At 47.3% G+C, this 13,917-nt stretch overlaps 1 pseudogene; it reads left to right on the forward strand.

Moving 5' to 3' along the window:
• Positions 1 to 13,053: 13,053 nt before the first annotated feature.
• Positions 13,054 to 13,181, forward strand: LOC123457982 (annotated as a pseudogene).
• The last annotated feature ends 736 nt before the right edge of the window (positions 13,182 to 13,917 follow it).

Genomic DNA, 13,917 nt, shown 5'->3' on the forward strand with positions numbered 1-13,917 from the left:
TTAAAAAAGTGTTTTTTGTTTTAAAGCAATCTCTGCTAACAGATGTTGTTTGGATCCTCGTATACACTCTATCTAGGTGAAGTAAGTGGTATTCTCACTCCTACTTGACAGATGAGGAAACTGAGGCATAGAGAGTACACCATGAGGGTGGAGCGCCTGCTGAATCACTAGGGCATAGCAGTGCTCTGAGGACAGTCGGAGGAGTGGTTACTGTTAATCTTCGTTCACTTTGAAACATGATCTCATCCATCAAAAATGTGTCCTTGAAGGCTTCTCTGAGAGAGCTAGGACCCCATATTTGGTGGGCTCTCCTGTGCATTCTCACCCTTCCCAGTTCACTTGTCTTTGAGTCTTTTCCCTAATCCAGGAATCTTACACATACATTCACAGCTTGTTCTCTATCTTCAAGGTTGTTATTAGGGGGAAAAATGAAAATGTTTGCATTTTTCTCCATGGAACCTACTGTCTAAAAGTGTCTGGATATTTTGTGGGCTCTGGCTGGTAAATTGCTGATGACTTTCACAAGACCCCGTGTCCATCTGGGATACACTGTAATACACCAGCCCACTAGAAGCAAAGCAGTGCACTTTTTTTTCGTTCATTTTTACTTATTTATTTGAGAGTGACAGAGAGAAAGAGGCAGATAGATATATAGATAGGTAGAAAGAGAGAAAGAGAGAGAGAGAGAGAGAGAGAGAGAGAGAGAGAGAGAGAGAATGAGTGCACCAGGGCCTCCAGCCACTGCAAAAGAACTCCAGACCCGTGCGCCCCCTTGTGAATCTGGTTAACATGGGTCCCGGAAAATCAAGCCTTGAACCAGTGTCCTTAGGCTTCACAGGCAAGAGCTTAACCACTAAGCCATCTCTCCAACCCAGCAGTACACTTTTAGAAACTGGAAGAAGTCTCTGCAGGAAAATACTGTACCAGGGCTCTGACTGCATCCGTGGGGGCCATCTGCCTGCCAGGTTCCACTCACTGAGAACTGGCACGATCACCCCGGGGGCTGTACAAAGGACCCACACATTGTGCTTTGGTCTCATTGCTAAGCCTGAGATTTCCAGTGAAATCCTGCAAAGTGGCAAGCACATCACAGCAGTGTATTCAACAAGTTATTGTGGAACACCTGATGGGTGCCAGCCGCTATTCTGAGCACTCAGGATGCCTCAGTGAGCACAGGGCCCCTGCCTGTGGGGAGTGTGCCCTCTAATAGGGGGCTGGGTGGTATGTATCACGGAGAGATCCTAAAAAGAATAGCAATGTCAAGGTTGGAGGCTGCTGTTGCATTGCCTCGTTATGTGGAAGAAGCTGGACTAAGAAAGTGAGGTTTCAGCAGAGACTGATATGGGCGTGGGTGGGACAAAATGAGTGTTCCAGACAGGAGGCTTAATCTGAAGGTATAAGACAGAAGCTGCAAGGAGGTGTGATGTGGTCACCAGGAGCCAAGGAAGAGAAGTAAGAGGATCCACTCTATGGCTCTCCACAGTAGGATGCTTTAATAGTAGGGCTTTCCCTTTAACCTAAAATGATGCCATGGAGAGATAAGCTGGTCAAAGAAAGAGTTTGTCTAGGAATAGGCTGGAGTAGCCATCTTCAGTTGTTGTCAAAGTCATAGGTTTGTCCAAAGGGGTTGGAACCAACCCTGAAGTTTTAATTCCTTGTTTGAGACAGAATCTCACTATGGAGCTCTAAGTGGCCTGGTGATCCTCCTGCCTCAAACTCCAAGTTCAAGGGATCATAGGCCTGCACCACCATGCCTGGCTAGAAGCTACTCGAGACAGAAAGAGGTCCGTGTAAGCCATCGGGGATCCAAAACCATTGGTGCCAGAGGTTCCTTGCAGGAGTTCACATTAGCTCATTGGTGAAGACCGATGTGTGCAAATGGCTTTTCTGGAGTGCTGCACTGTAGCAGAAGACTGGCTGCAATAGTGATATCCAGTGAGAGGTCCTGCCACGTGTCTGTGTGCATGAGAGCACCTTCATGGCCTCTTGGCTCTGTTTTATTAGGAGCCAACATGAATGACTCTACCTTGATCTTGATAACTTCCATGTGATCAACTTTAGTAAAATTTGCTATGCATTGCATCTTGATGGTACAGTTCAAGGAACCTTAGCAGATGTGTACACCTGAGTACACATGCCCTGAAAATCATCGCTGGCCCTCAGTAGGCGATTCCTGCAAGTTCTGTCTCAAGAAACCATTGAGTTGATGTTATCATTAAAGATCAATTTTTCAGGCTGGAGGGATGGCTTAGTGGTTAAGGCATTCTTTGCCTGCAAAGTCAAAAGATCCCAGTTTAATTCTCCAGGAGGTATGTAAGCCAGATGCACAAAGTGGCACATGCATCTGGAGTTCATTTGCAGTGGCTGGAGGCTCTGGTGTGCCCATTCTTTCTCTTTCTCTCTCTCTCTCAAATAAATAAATATATATTTTTTAAAAAGATCAATTTTTCTAGCTTTAGAACTTCACATACATAACAATGTCCATAATGGGTCTGACTTCGACTCACAATGTGCATATGATTCATTCCAATTATCTCATGCAGTGTTCTCATGTCAGAGTTTTTAATCAAAGAAGAGACACGTGGCTTACATTTAAAAATCATTTTGGATGCATGAAGTTCCAATGCGATTCTAATCCTTAAAAAAAAAACCCACAGGCTATGAATGGAGAAATGTGGTCTTCCATATGATGGTGCATTACTCAGCAATAAAAGCAAAGTGCTGATGCAGCTACAACGCAGGTGACTCTTGGAAACATGCAGGATGGAAGGAGTCATAGAAGGGTCACTTAGCATGCAGTTCCACCTTTGTGAAAGGTCCAGCAAAAATAGCTGCATGGGGAGAGAGAGGAGACAACACGTGTCCCTGTGCCAAGGGTAGTGGGGAGGGGCTGCCAGTGGGCTCAGGGCTTCTCATAGGAAGTGGTGCCAATGCTTTAAAGTAGGTTGTGGCGATGGGTGCTTGAGGTAGTTTGAATGCATGACCCCCCCCCAATACATTCAGGATTTTATTACAGTATGTAATTTAGATCTGCAGCCACCTGGCTGGAGGAGGTGTCGCTGTGGGTGGGTCCTAGGGTCCAGCCCTAAAGTGGGGGGTAGGTTTGGAATTCCAGTCTCAAGATAGGCAAAGTGCCTGAGCTCTGCCTGGAGTTCCTCAGTGCGCTTGCTCATGGTGCTGGCGTGGCTTGTGGCTTTTCTGTCTCTGTGAGGGCCTGTGACAGCGGGCCAGCTTCTGCCATTATGGATCTTCCCCTGCTTCAGTAAATCCCTTCCTCCCGTAACTGTCCCTGGTCTGGAAGTTCATTTCAGTGATGCAAGGCTGTCTATTATGGTGCTTGTGTCTGTGACTGCTAAAGCCCACCGAATGTTACACCTTAAAGAGATGGGCTGCGTGATTTCTTTTTTTTTTTTTTTTTTTTTTGGTTTTTCGAGGTAGGGTCTCACTCTAGCCCAGGCTGACCTGGAATTCACTATGGAGTCTCAGGGTGGCCTTGAACTCACAGCGATCCTCCTACCTCTGCCTCCCAAGTGCTGGGATTAAAGGCGTGCGCCACCATGCCCGGCTCTGCGTGATTTCTAAATGCTGTATCAATACATTTCTTAAAAACTCCACCTTCTAGGCACCATGTACAGGGTTAGCCTATTGCAGGTCCTTTATCTTGAGAGACTTGTGGAAGTAATCCTGTGATTCAGCTGGGGTCCCTTGCCTCTCCTTACATTGTTCTTGTTTTAAAAAGTTATTTTGGAGAGATGGCTTACTGGTTAAGCGCTTGCCTGTGAAGCCTAAGGACCCCGGTTCGAAGCTCGCTTCCCCAGGACCCACGTTGGCCAGATGCACAAGGGGGCGCACGCATCTGGAGTTCGTTTGCAGTGGCTGGAAGCCCTGGCGCGTCCATTCTCTCTTTCTCTCTGCCTGTTTCTCTCTCTGTCTGTCGCTCTCAAATAAATAAGAATAAACAAAAAAAATTTTTAAAAAGTTATTTTGAGAATGTCACACTTGTCAATCATATAATCTGGCCACATTTCTCCCCATCACCCTCTCTGGTTCCCCTGTCATCCCCACTGAATTTCTTCTTTCTAATTAACCCCCTTCTTTGCTTTATATCTTTAATTTTTTTGTTTTTTTTTTTAAATTTATATTTATTTATTACAGACAGAAGGGGGTGGGAGAGAATGGGCATACCAGGACCTCTAGTCAATGTAAATGAACTCCAGATGCATGCGCCAGCTTGTGTATCTGTCTTATGTGGGTTCTGGGGAGTCGAACCTGGATCCTTAGGCTTCATAAGCAAGTGCCTTAACCTCTAAGCTATCTCTCCAGCCTCCAAAATTATTTTTGATATGAGTTTAATTCGGGCTTCTTACCTAAGTGGGGGGTAGGGTTATTTACAAAAGCACAGGCTACACGACTGGAGAAAATGTCTCCTCCTCCCTCGACAATCCTCAGCTGCCAATAGCTACTCGGGGAGCCATGGGGCGTCATGAGGCCTCCTCCACCCATGGCAGAATGTGGACGGGCCCAACCTTGCGTAACCACAGCTGCTGTGAGTTCATGGGTACGATGGCCATTTCGTGACCAAGAGTGGTCCATAATGCTCCCCCTTCCTCTGGCTCTTACATTATTCCCACCTGCTCTTCTTCAGCGTTCCCTGAGCCTTGGGAGGGTTGGTATAGGTGTCTTATTCAGCGCTGTACACTCAGCAGCCACTTATTCTCAGCAGTTATGAGACTCTGGAGTAACCACTGCCCGCTGCTATAAGAAGCTTCCCTCACCAAAACTGACAGCAGCACTAATTGGTGGGCATAAACATAAACATTTAGAAGGCAGTTTAATGGGCACAACATGTCTAGTTAGCCAGATAGTAGTAGCTTCCCCTACAGGGCCTATGACCGCCCCCCCCCCCCCCCAACCGCAGGCTTTTGACCAGCTTTACAGTAGCATGAATTCTCTTCTCAAATCCCATCAGAAAGCTACTATTCTTTCTGCTGGTGGCTAGGCAGGGGGAAAGGATACAGGGAGAGTTGGCTCACCCTCCTGCCTAAGAGGAACTCTCTGTATCATAGTGGGAAGCCTTACCTCTCACCCTTGCTGGGTTCATGCCAGCCACCCCAGAGTTGGATCCTTCTTGCCCTGATGTCCATGTGACCCATGAAGGGCTGTCACCTGGATATCTCCCTCCCAGCACAGATGGTCTTTGGTTCTTACTCCTTTCGTGGGTGGCTGAGGGATAACCCATTCTTTCCGAGCTATCCATTCTCATCTGCCACGTGAATGTGGCACAATCAGATCCAATGATGGTCCTATAAGTGGGGACAACTACCAAAGACTTCCAGGCAAGGAGCAGTGCAGCGCAGCTTCCTCCAGATATATCGATGGCTGAGCAGCCTTGGAGAGCCTTTTCTTTGTCCACTCAGCTAACATGACTAGGTGGGCATTGTGCCCCAGGCTAACAGCCAAGGACTGCATAGGTCAGAGCTCCTGTCTTTGGGGTGCTTGCTGCCTAGGTTTGAAAACTGAGGGAGGGCACAAACCATGGCAATGCTACTAGCGTGACAAGTACCAAGTGGTCATCGTCAGAGAGAAACAAACAAGGGACTCCGTCTGGTGGTGGGGGATGGGGAGAAGAAGCTTGGTGGTGTCAAATGGTCCCCATAGACTGGTGTGGCTGAACACTTAATCCCCAGTTTGTGGTTCTGTTTGGGAAATATGTGGAGCCTTTAAGGAGGAAGAGCCTTGCTGGAAAAGGTGTGCTTCTGGGGGCAAGCTTGGGGTGTTTACGACCAGCCCTTCTTGGTGTTGGGGCACTCTATACTTCTCTGAAAGCTGTTTGTTCCTGCTGAGCTGTCCCTACGCTGATGCACACTTCCCCGCGAAGCTGTAAGCCGAAAGACACTTTCCTTCCATAAGTTGCTTCTGTTTAGATATTTTGTCCCAGCAATGAGAAAATAAATGACAGAGACTTCCTAGAGGAGGTGATCATCCCAGACAGAGGACTGGGTGTGTTCGTGAATCGAGAAGGAGTAGGACAGAGAGGAAGAGAAATTAGCTATGCATGACCACAGGGGGTGTGGGGGAGACGGGTGTGCAGAAGTCAGGAGACCAGGTACGGAGCCAGACAAGGAGGCTGTTTCTTTTTATTTCCTACAGGGAAAAATCAAGAGGTCTCTACCACGCCCATCACCTCACACTGTAGTGCTGCTGGCGGTGGTGATGGTGGTGGAAATGTGGGCTCAGAAGTCTACAATTTTTGCTAGTTATGGCACGATGAATTCTACCATGTCCAAAAACGTCTGTAACCAAGTACCACAAGCTGGAGAGCAAGAGCTGAAAACCACAGCCATTCATCTCACGGTTCTAGAGGCCAGATCTACAAAACCAAGGAGTCAGGGGGGCTCCCTCTGAGTCTCCAGGGGAGAATTCTTCTCTCCTAGCTTCTGGAAAACCTTGGAATTTCTTAGCTTGTAACTTCCTCATGCTTGTTTCTGCCTCTATCTTCCTATGGCCAGCATCCTTGTCCCACCCCCTCTGCTAAATGTAGGCTGGAGTGGGTGACTTGAGTTGAATCAAGAGAATATAGGAAAGAGAGTCAGATAGATGTCAGGTCCATGACTGAGTGACAAAAATTTGTCACTTCTGTCTTATCAGTTCTTTTGCCTTCTCAGCTTTGTCACCTGTGTTAGAGCCCACCTCTACCTTTTATGGGCTTTGTGGATTTTGGCAAGTTGTTTGCCTCCCATGAGTCTCAGGCCCTTTGGGTGGGTGACAGTGGTGGTACAGGCCACTTCTCAGGGCAGCCTGGCACGGAGATGAGGTTGTATGTGAGGTGTGCTGGCTTGACTTTCCCAGTACATTGTCAATAAATGATAGCAGATCAAAGGCCGAAGGTGTCCAGAGAGCAGGAGGATGGGGACAGGGTGTCTTCCTATCTCGGGCTGTTGTCACAAACACATAGACTGAGCTGGTTACAAAGCAACATTTACTTCTCACAGTTTTGTGGGCCAGATGCCAATATGGTCAGTGCCTGGTGACGGCCCTCCTCCTGGGTTATAGTGTCCATCTTCTGATGTCCTTACACAGTAGAAAGAGGGTCACAGAGCTCTCCAGGGCCTCTCAAATTAGGTCACTTATCCTACTGATGCAGGGTACCACCTATACTGCCATTATGTGCCAAAGATCCCAACTCCAGGGCTGGAGAGATGGCTTAGCAGTTAAGCTCTTGCCTGTGAAGCCTAAGGACCCCGGTTCGAGGCTCGGTTCCCCAGGTCCCACGTTAGCCAGATGCACAAGGGGGCGCACGCATCTGGAGTTCGTTTGCAGAGGCTGGAAGCCCTGGCGCGCCCATTCTCTCTCTCTCCCTCTATCTGTCTTTCTCTCTGTGTCTGTTGCTCTCAAATAAATAAATAAATAATTAAAAAAAAAAAAAGATCCCAACTCTAAGAGCCATCACACTGAGAGTTAGAATTTCCGCATGCAAGTTTGGGATGGAGACCCCAACATCAGACCACTGCACCACCTGTGTGGATGTAGACAGTGTTGTACTCACCTACTTCCAGCCTCCCCATCACTGAAGCCAGATAATGTTGCCCCACGTGGGAGGGCCAGATGAAATGATGCATGGAAAATGCTTCTATAAAGCTCCCGGCATGTCCTCTCTAAGCGCCAACCATTTGTACCAAGGACATTACTATCCAAAAGTGATAACTCTGAGACACAGAGAAGGGAAGGGTCTACTCAACAGCTCCCAGCGAAGTAGCTGCTGTTGTAAGTCAGGTGTCCCCTAAACAGACCTTGGGATAAGGGTTCCTTTCTTCAGAAGTGCTCCCAGGAAGATGGGGAATGAAGGGAGGGGGTTAGCAGGATGGAGAAGAAGAGGAAGGAAAGCAGGGAGCAGCCTCTGGCCACAGTTCCACAGAGGGTGACTCATCCTGAGCCCGTGGGACAGCTATCATGGTTGTTTCCCAGTTGTTTCTGTCTCAGGCAAGGAAAAAGCTCTCCCTCTCTGGAGAAGTCTGGTCAAGGGGTCACCTTGGCAAACATGGATTCCCAAGCATTGCCAGCTCTCTGCTCATTTGGGAAGAGAAGCTCCAGGACTCCTTGTGGGAAGAGCCTCAGCTGCTGCTTCTGGAAGCCGGAGTGTGTGTTGTGACTCGGCTCTGAGGTGTGAGGAGCGGGTTCAGGGACGAGGGGAAGTGACAGCTTGGTCCCACCCAGTGTGGGAGCATACCACCCTGTCCTGCCACTTCTAGTCTTTCCCTATCCAGACCCTCCGTACCTCAAATGGCCTCATTAGGCAGGCCCCCAAATAAGCAGGCCTTGCTGTTTGTTCCTGGGCACCTGATGGCTAGGGCCTCTCCTTTTGGTGGCAACATTGAAATGAGAGAGGCCACTCCCACCCAGGACAAAAGGCAGCCCCTCCTCAGTCCGCTCCTAGTCTTCTGAAATTTGTGGCAACCGTTTCCATTGAAGCATATGACAATTAAATCGTTGACGGTTCCAATGCCGAATTAATTACCCAGCAGAAAAGGGATCAATTGTGTAAATATATCATTTATGTAATGAGTCTTGGCTGTGATTTAGATGTCCAGATTGGTTTTTCCTCAGCTTCTGTCCTGAAAACAAGTCTAGCCTTTGAGCCAGGGCCAAACAAACAGCCTCTATTAGGTCTGAATCCAGGGCATTAAGTGGCCCAAATAGACAAGGGGGGGGGCAGGTGATACAGGGGGCTGAGATTGTGGGAAAATTGGAGCAATTTGCCAAAATGAGCCAAGTTCTTCCCTATTATTCTTCCTGTCTCTGCAGAAAATTACTCTTCAGAAACAGGGAGTGGAAGTTAAACATTCCCTTAAATGACACTTCAGACTCAGCCCGGTTCACACCCGCCACCCCCCACCCCCGCCGCCACTAGACACTGGAGTCCAATTGTGACCACCTTTTCTGAAAAAGGAGTCTCCATTGGGTTCTAGGAGGCAGCAGAGGCCCCCAAACATTTAACATTCCTGGTGTCACTGAAGCTGGCCATCAAGCATGTGGCCTGCTCAGCTCTGAGCCAGGCTCCTCCAGCCATGGCGTTGGGCAGCTCCTCTGGGGTGAAGCGCTTGAATCGGTGCCTAAAACATTTGACTGCACCCAGCATTTGTCACTGAACATGCGCTGGGGCTTCTCTGCAGCACCCCCTCCCTGGCTCCCGAGGCCTAGAGCACCCTCCCTTCCTCATGTTCTTACCGCTCCATGTGTATTCACCTCTTGGGACACTGACCACGTAGCCAGTCTCTTCAGGGGGCCCTCATGGAGCCCAGCACACATGTTTGGGAAACACATCTAAAGGTCACTGCACATTAGGGAGCTAGAAGCAGAGAGAAGGGCTTCTGTGCAAGGCTTTCCCAGCAATCTCATGCCCCACATTCAGGAGAGTCAGACCCAGGCCTCCCAAGAAGCTTCTTGACTCTGAGCCACGGTTCCATACGTCCCTGGCTTCTGACCTTTCTTCTCTCTCCTTATTCCTCTCCACGCCAAACTTGGCTTGTGGTGGAAAGTGAGCATACCCGAGTCCCCACCCTGGTTCTCCTAGAACTCAGATGGGGTGGGGGTAGAGGGTCGTGCAAGACTTTTCCCTTGAAACTTATCCTCTCAATCCGAATGTCAAGCCCACTGACTTGTGACCAAAAGATCTCTGCCAGCTCAGCTCCTTGCTGTGGGGTGTATGCAAAACATCTGTCCAAGGGTAAAGGGACCTGAAGCTCCTGGACTATTTGAGAGGGGAAAGTGGGAACACAAGTGGTCCAGGAAGCTTTGCTCTGGGGAGAATGAGATCGAAGGGGGCAATTACACCTCAAATGCCATGTATTTGTCAGGAATTCATTGCTTAATTGATGTTTTATTGCTTCTACTGACACATGTGATGGAAATGAAATTGCATCTACAGGGAAGGACGTAGTGGAATTTATTTCTGCTTGTATCTTAATGGGGGAATAAAGTATCAGTTAAACAATGAAGATGACATATGTTTGATGCATGACCTGAAGAAAGGCTATTCCTCACTAAAATGTTATTTTACAATTTACAGTAATGAGTACCTGGCAGTAAGGGGGAGAGGCACAGTTATACATTTTCTATTATTTTAAAACAACAAAAGCCCCACCCTGTCATTATTAAATAAGACCAGGAAAATGTACTTTTGATAGCACAGTATGAGAAGCGCACCAATAAGGTCCCTGGCTGAGGAACGGCAGACATGAAGCCAAGGAAAGGGAGAAGCAGAGTGGGAAAAGCTTCCTCTTTTGTCTGATCCTTAAAATATAATGGAAGGGCTAGGGATGGCTCAGCAGACAAAGCACTTGCCACACAAATGAGAGGGCTGGAGTTTGGATCCCAAACCCCCATGTAAATGCCATGTGGGGGCTGGTTAAGGCATTGCTTGCCATGCCAAAGGACCCAGGTTCCACTCTCCAGGACTCACATAAGCCAGATGCACGAGGTGGCCCATGTGTGTGGAGTTCATTTGTAGCAACTGGAGGCCCTGGTACACCCATTCTCTCTTTATCTGTCCCTTTCTCTTTCTCTCTCTAATATTAAAAAATAGTAAGGAAATTCCATGTTGGCTAGTGACCTCCCTGTGACCCCAGCTCTTGGGGACATAGACAGGGGGTCCCAGAGTAAGATGCTACTCAACTAGCTGAATCAGTGGGTTCTGGGTTCATGTGAGAGAGACACTGTGGAAAGTAATTGAAGGAGACACCTGATCTTGACCTCTAGCCTGCACCCACATGCACACATGTGCAATTGAACCCACACATATGTGAGCCCACACAGCCATATAATGCACAAGATTAATAAAAGCAAAAAAAATTAAATGAGATGGAAAAGGGGGCTGTAGAGATGGCTTAGTGGTTAAGCACTTGCCTGTGAAGCCTAAGGACCCTGGTTCGAGGCTCAACTCCCCAGGACCCACATAAGCCAGATGCACATGGTGGCACATACATCTGGAGTTCGTTTGCAGTAGTTGGAGGCCCTGGTGCACCCATTCTCTGTCTCTCTCTCTCTCTCTCTCTCTCTCTGCCTCTTTCTCTGTCTGTTGCTCTCACATAAATAAAATAAAATAATTTTTTAAAGTCTTTAAAAAAAGCGAGATGGAAAAAGATCTCGGAAACCTGATGTCATAAGAGGAGCTACTAACTGAACCAGCCTGTGTGTTGAATTTCTTGCCACAAAAAGGATAACAATTTGATATTGTTAGTGCATAAAATGCATGTATAAGCCATTACAAAAAAAGATTTAACATTTATCAAACCCAAAGACAAAACTTAGAATCAATAGCTGGTGTGCAGTTCAGCAGCAGGATGGTTGTTTAGCACGTGTCGCGTCCTGGGCTGCATTCTCAGGGAGCCAAAAAGCTATGTCTGCCACAGACACAGTTGTTTTTGCTTTCGTTATTTGTGTGTGTGTGTCTGCGTGTGGCCCATGAGGGCCACGGTATGGATGTGGAAGTCAGAGGACAATTCAGCATGTCTATGATCCCTCTTTTGTTAGTTGTTTCGTTAATATTCTTATTTTAATTTAATTTATTTATTTGAGAGAGAGAACAGGCACACCAGGGCCTCTAGCCACAGCAAACAAACTCTAGACACATGCACCACCTTGTGCATCTGGCTCAAGTGGGTCCTGGGGAACAGAACTTGGGTCCTTTGGCTTTGCAGACAAGCATTTTAACCACTGAGCCATCTCTCCATCCCTGCTCCGCCTTTTTTGAGACTGGATCTCTTGCCAATGCAAATGAACAGCTAACTGCAAAGGAACATCACCTGGCTGACCTGATCACTCTCAGATGTTCCTGGCTCTTTCATGGCTCCACTTCCGCTGTTGTAGACACGCGGGGCTCACAGATCCATCTGGTTTTCTATGAACTCAGGCAAGTTGACTTTGCAAGCAAGCACCTTTAAGTGCTGAGCCATTTTTACAGCCCCCAGACATAGTGTTTTTTAACTTTTTATTTATTTATTTGAGAGCGACAGACACAGAGAGAAAGACAGATAGAGGGAGAGAGAGAGAATGGGCGCGCCAGGGCTTCCAGCCTCTGCAAACGAACTCCAGACGCGTGCGCCCCCTTGTGCATCTGGCTAACGTGGGACCTGGGGAACTGAGCCTCGAACCGGGGTCCTTAGGCTTCACAGGCAAGCGCTTAACCGCTACGCCATCTCTCCAGCCCCATAGTGTTTTTTAAATCACTATGTGAATGAAAGACAAAGATAGAGAGAGAGAGGTTGATTCTGTAGGGGAAAATCCCTGAAAAATCTAATAAAACATTCAGGATTTAACAAATAATAAAATGACAAGTAACTTAAGTTTTAAGCTTTCATGTAATTTCCAAATTCTCTACGATAAACAAATATCTTTGTAATTGGATAAAAATCATATGTTTTAAAAGAGTAAAGGACATTGGGAATAAAAACATTCAAAGGGAAGACGTCGAGGATAAAGGATTAACACCATCTGTAACAAATCACAAAATGAGCACAAAAGAACTAGTAGCTTCTATTAAGCACCGATTTCCCTTGACATCTAAGGACAAAATGACTATACTTTATTTGAACAAATAATAGTAGATTGAAAAGTCACTTAATGGTGAAGCTGATGGTTCAGAATAAATTAAATCAGTTGTCCTGAGGGGATCAACCAGCTTAGTCGATAATGGGGGTGCTACCCCCCGCAGGAGCCATCCTCGTGTCCTAATGACCAGAGCTTGCACGGATACAGAAAGTTTATCATTATTTTTATAGCCTGGCCAGTCCTAACTATACCCATAATGGACTTTAGAATTTTTCTTTTTTATTTAATTTTTTAAAAATTTATTTGCCAGGACAGTGAGCACACAAGAGAGGCCAGGGCCTCCTGCCACTGCATATGAACTCCAGATGCATGTGCCACGTCATGCATCTGGCTTTGCGTGGGTACTAGGGAATCAAACCCAGGCCTTATGTCTTTGCAAACAAGCACCTTAACTGCTGAGCCATCTCTCCAGCCCTAGAATTTGATTCCTTTTAAAACTGAAGTTCTATACTTACCTGGCAGGGGAGATACCATGATCATGAAGGTGGTTTTCCCAGGGCGAGGCTTATCCATTGCCCTCCAGATGTGCTGACCCCTGCGATTTCCCCAAATGCGGGAAACTTGGCTGTATTAAAAAAAAAAAAAAAAAAACTGAAGTCCTGAAAAACCTCTCTCTCTCTCTCTCTCTCTCTCTCTCTCTCTCTTTGAGGTAGGGTCTCACTCTAGCCCAGTCTGACCTGGCACTCACTCTGTAGTCCCAGGCTGGTCTCAAAGTCACATTGATCCTCCTACCTCTGCCTCCTGAGTGGAGTGCTAGGATTAAAGGTGTGCGCCACCACCTCTGGCTCTCTCTCTCTCTCTCTCTCTCTCTCTCTCTCTCTCTCTCTCTCTTTAGTGAAGTGAAGTGGCAAGAGGCTTTTGGTTTGGGCAGAAAGGGAGCAAGAATTTTGTTTAATTTTGTTGTGCTGATGAAGGGATGAGAAAAGAGATACAAGATGACCACCTAACCATATTCTTCCATCCCCATGGTCTGGTTTGGAGCCCACCTACATGAGAAGAGAGACCAAGGCCTGAAAGTGAAGGAGTTGCGTATACCTGGAACATGAGAGATTCTGGGCCCAGGCGGCATGGCAAGGCGGCTCAGGGTGGGTACAGTGGCCAGGGCCATGTCTCTTTATAGGGGGCACCCAGAGTGCCATGGCAGAGAGCCTGAACACTCATGGTGGCCTCAAGAAGAGGCTATGGCATGAGTGGGATTTCTTCTGAACAAAAAGACATGGAGGCAATTAAGAGATCGAAAGGCTGGAGATCTGGCCCAGAAAAGAAAAACAAACAAACAAACAAAAAACCCCAGCTAAAACAGCCAGGTAT

The sequence above is a fragment of the Jaculus jaculus genome, chromosome 1, assembly GCF_020740685.1.
Source record: "Jaculus jaculus isolate mJacJac1 chromosome 1, mJacJac1.mat.Y.cur, whole genome shotgun sequence".
Lineage (NCBI taxonomy): Eukaryota > Metazoa > Chordata > Mammalia > Rodentia > Dipodidae > Jaculus > Jaculus jaculus.